The sequence below is a fragment of the Notamacropus eugenii genome, chromosome 2, assembly GCF_028372415.1.
Source record: "Notamacropus eugenii isolate mMacEug1 chromosome 2, mMacEug1.pri_v2, whole genome shotgun sequence".
Lineage (NCBI taxonomy): Eukaryota > Metazoa > Chordata > Mammalia > Diprotodontia > Macropodidae > Notamacropus > Notamacropus eugenii.
In genome coordinates this window covers 376,758,933-376,763,337 of record NC_092873.1, presented here as the reverse complement: position 1 = coordinate 376,763,337, position 4,405 = coordinate 376,758,933, and the positions used below count along the sequence as shown (strand labels likewise).

The 4,405-nt window shown below is 40.7% G+C and overlaps 1 long non-coding RNA gene across 1 annotated transcript; it reads right to left on the bottom strand.

The window, feature by feature from the left end:
- Positions 1 to 1,080: 1,080 nt before the first annotated feature.
- Positions 1,081 to 3,984, bottom strand: LOC140528809 (uncharacterized). Its single transcript, XR_011975307.1, has 2 exons — positions 3,807 to 3,984; positions 1,081 to 1,686 (listed from the first exon to the last, which is right to left on the bottom strand). It is a non-coding gene; the product is annotated as an uncharacterized lncRNA (long non-coding RNA).
- Between the last annotated feature and the right edge of the window lie 421 nt (positions 3,985 to 4,405).

Genomic DNA, 4,405 nt, shown 5'->3' with positions numbered 1-4,405 from the left:
CTGTGTGAAGAGGCTGCTAGATGGCGAAATAGTGCAGAGAACACTGGAATTGGCGTCTCAAAGACTCAAGTACAAATGTGTTCTCAGCATTTACTAGCTCTGTGATCCTGAGCAACTCTTTTAATCTCTCTCTGCCTCAGATGCCTCAACTGTGAAATGGGGTAAATAATAGAAGATATTTCCCAGAGTGATTGTGAGGATCGGATGAGTTTAGCTCGATGCCTGGCACATTGTAGCTAATCAATAAATCCCTTTTCCTTCCTAAGAATTGGAAGATGATTTTTAAATGAGACTCAGCCATTAATTTGTTGTACATTCTTGGGCATGTCACATTCTCTCCTTCTGGTCTGAGTTTATTCATCTGTAAAGTAATGGGGATGTAATTAGATATTGACTTGCAGGGTGGATACAAGTATAAACCCTGTCTTCTGAGGATGAGGGGGAATTAACATAAAGAAATCATAACGGTGCTGTATATTTAAATTTAAAGGGGGCTTTTCCCACTTTAATTCTACAGAGTAGTGAGTGAAAATATTTTTATCCCAACTTTATAGAAGAAACTTTGCTATATAGGAGAATATTCATTTGTCTAAGTTCACATCAGCAGCAATCAGCACAGGTAAAATTGGAACCTCTTGGGATTCCAGTACTAATGGTCTTTTCATTTCACCAGCACCAGGTGGCAAGCTGGTAGGAGACAAGCAGAGGTCCAGATGGACAGAGGGAAGCACCATTTTGGATTCTGGACATAAGTTGGGTCCAAAAGTGGAGTCAAGTGTACCAGGCCTGACTCAGGACTAAGTAGCCTTAGAAAGAATGTATATTACCTAATCATCCATCCAATGCTCACCAAATGTCTGCTGGATGCCCAGAATGTTACCAGCTGCTCCTGAAGCTCATGCAAGGATGAGATACCCTGCATCTTTATCCATCCCAACCCCTACCCTTAGTTGAAAGCTACTGAGCTAGGAGAGGTATTCTCTAGTTTCCCCATGTCTTCCATCCAACTCCAACCTGGATAGAAGAAAAAGGAATAGAAGACCAGGAAGCGATCAGTGATAAAACAGAGAGAGCCAGAAATAACATGGAAAGTGAGTTTAATGGATGAGGGGAGGATTTCATCACTTCTGGATTGAAATCTTCTTAGATTGATCCTGATTCTTGCCCTGACAGTTGAGTAGCCAGAGGGTCAGCTCAGGCAGATGGAGCTTCAGCCTGGTCCTCAAATGTAGAAATGGACACATTTCTGTAGAAAACATTTTCAGGACCCAAAGGAAGGTCAGGGTCTTTGGTAATTGATTGGAACATGGGAAGTATGGGCTGCAAATCACCAGAGGAGAACTTTCCCAGGCAACATGGAGAACTTGAGCAGTTAGAAGTGGAAAGCTGATTTAAGGGAGGTTCGGCCCTCCAAGGTTGGTCCCCAGGAGGATATAGTCCAGAGCCATCTTACTTCTGCTTGGTCTTGGGGACCTGTGGGCACTTCTCTTGACAAGGGGGATTAACAATGGTTATACAAGGCTGTGGCACCTTGGGAGGACAAGGCTCTGGCACCTTGGGATGGCAAGGTACTGGCACCTTGGGATGACAAGGTTCCTTGGTTTGGGAGATACATGGCTGCTGGGGAGGTAGAGTACAGGGCTGCTTCTGCTGCTGGGAAGACATGGTTCAGTGTTGTGGAGAGACCTGGAGAAGAAATGATACCAACTCTTTTATCATATGGGGAGAGAACAAGGCCCTGTTAGAAGAACATGATTTTCAGGATATTTCTAGGTCTTTCTTGGCCATTTAATTTTTAGAATATACTTTGAATCTGGCCAGTTTAGAAGACAGAAGGATAGTCATCAGATTTTCCTGATTCCTTGTTTTCCTATTCTTCCTAGTCCTGCCTCAGGACCCAACCATGAACAGTTCCTTCTTAAAACTCCCAGTGCCATTTTGCTTCTTTGGCCCTGCCTCTCCTTCCACATCCCTGTGTGCCTTCTTTTCTCCCAACTTTGATTTCTCTTCCTCTACGTTTTTCTTTTTCCTTGTCCTCTCTGGGAGCATCAAGTCTAGCAGTAGAAGGAGCATTAGAGATCATCTCTTCCAATCTCCTCATTTTACAGATAAAGACATGGCTAAGGGCTGGACAGTTTAAGTCACCTATATAAGAGCTGACAGTGCTGAGATCTGGACCAAAGATCTACTTTAATGTCAGATTATGAGCTCTTTCCCCATTCTATGCCGTCTCCTTCTCTTTCTGTCTCTTTCCTTGCACAGTCTAAAGCTGCAGCAGGGATTAATGAAATACGGTCTGTTTCTGGGATAAACTTCAAACACTTTAAAGTCACTTGAAACTGTGTCAGAGAGATTCTGAATTGTTGATTAAAAATACATTAAAAACCGCTTCATTAATAGAAAATAACTGTCTTGAAGATCCTAAAGGGATAGTTCTATATAAATAAGATATTCTTAAGCTTTTTTATGTTATGAATTCCATATGCTCATGAAGTCTGTGGAATCTTCAGACGTTTAAATGCGTAAAATAAAATACATAGGAGTTTAATTATATGGAAATATTTTATCAAAATACTAAAATTCACAAACCCCATATTAAGAAATCTTGAAACCTCCTAATGTAGATAATGTTATATTTGGGGGAAATGTACCCAGTGCGCATGTGCACACACATCCACACACCCAGAGGATCAAGAGTTCTAGTTTTTAGTTAAAAAGTGTTGAAGTCCTAGCTCTTCTTCTAAATAGCTATGTGATCTTGGACAAGTGCCTTTGCCTCTCTAAAAATAATGATTAATAATAATAGCCTAGCATTTCTATACAAAATATTGTACAAAGATTTCCCCAGATCCTTCAAACAACTCTAAGAAATAGATGTGTTATTATCCCATTTGACCAACGAAGACACTGACACAGATGGAGATTAAGTGGTTTGCTAGAGACATACAGTTAATAAGTGTAAGAGGCCAGAGTTAAACTCAAGTCTCCACAACTCCAGGCCCAGCACTCTGTGCACTATACCATTCAACTGTTTCTAGGTTCTCATCTTTAAAATTAAGCATTCTGTCCATAAATACTCAGTCACATAATCTCAAAGTCAGAAGAGAATTCATAGGTCATCCAGTACAACCCTGACCTGAAGAAACATCTCCTCATTCTATAACTAGCCTCATCCAGCCTTTCTTTGTAGACTTCCACTCTCACCCATGGCATTTCATTCAAATTTGGGATAGCTCTGTCAGGAAGTCCTTTCATTAAGTCAAACCCAAATCTGCCTTTGGGCAGTTCTCTCTCTTTGTTCCTAGTCCTGGGCTCTGGTCCAAGCAGAACTAATATAATCCTTCTTCAATGTAACATTGCTTCAAATACCTCTTAGAGAAGAAGCATGCCCCCATCTATATACTTTTTCAGAATATGCATATGTATATGTGTGCATATAAATACACATATACACATACATACACACTTATGTATGTATACATAATATTATATTAAAAAAGAATTCTTAAGATTTATTCCCCTCTGACCTATGATGAAATGCTATCAATAGATACTTGAATATCAATTCTGGAGGCCACATTATGTTTTTACATTTATTCCAGCAGAATGAAACGACCAACAATGCTTAAATTGCCTCAGTCAAAAATGATGAAACATGAATCTGTTACTGCAGTAACTAATTGTGTGACTTTAGTCAAGTCACTTTTTTCTGGAGATCAGATTGTTCATCTCCAAAGCAAAATTCTAAGGCTATGAGATCCCAATGCTCAAGTTCTCTGCTAGAAATTCAGAGGAAGGAGACTTACCTGGTGCTCAGAGAAAGGGAACTTGTCAAAGTACTCAGGTCTGCTGCTCAACTGTGGGGATGTTGGGGACCTTTTATATGGTGTCTTCTCTATGCCTCAAGGAAAGGAGATGGCTTTGGGCTTTGTCATTTTCATTCTTTCCCTGCCCAGCTGTGAATCACATCCATTTTCCTCCTTTACCCATCCATTCAGTCTTTTTGATAAAAACCACCCCTTGGAGAGCTCTTTAGCACCAGGAGGCTAAGAATGATGTCACCCCACTCCTCCCCTTAAACTTCCTTAGTTACCAGTAAATAGTGGGAGCAGACACAAGGCCCTCCCAAGATTACACCATGATCATAGCACTACCACTACAATGCTACCAAAGCCCTTCAGTCAGTTTCCCTCATTTAATCATCACCACAACCCTGGGAAGTAGGTTGTTTTAGAACCCTTATTTAATAGATGAAGTGGAGAGAGTTCAAGCGAGTTTCACAGTTACATAGCTATTAAGTGTCTGAGGCAAGATTTGAACTCAGATTTTCCTGACATCTTGCTGGGTGCTCTATCCCCTGTGTAATTTAGAGAGCAGGAAGAACAAGGCCCTCCAGAAGTTGAAT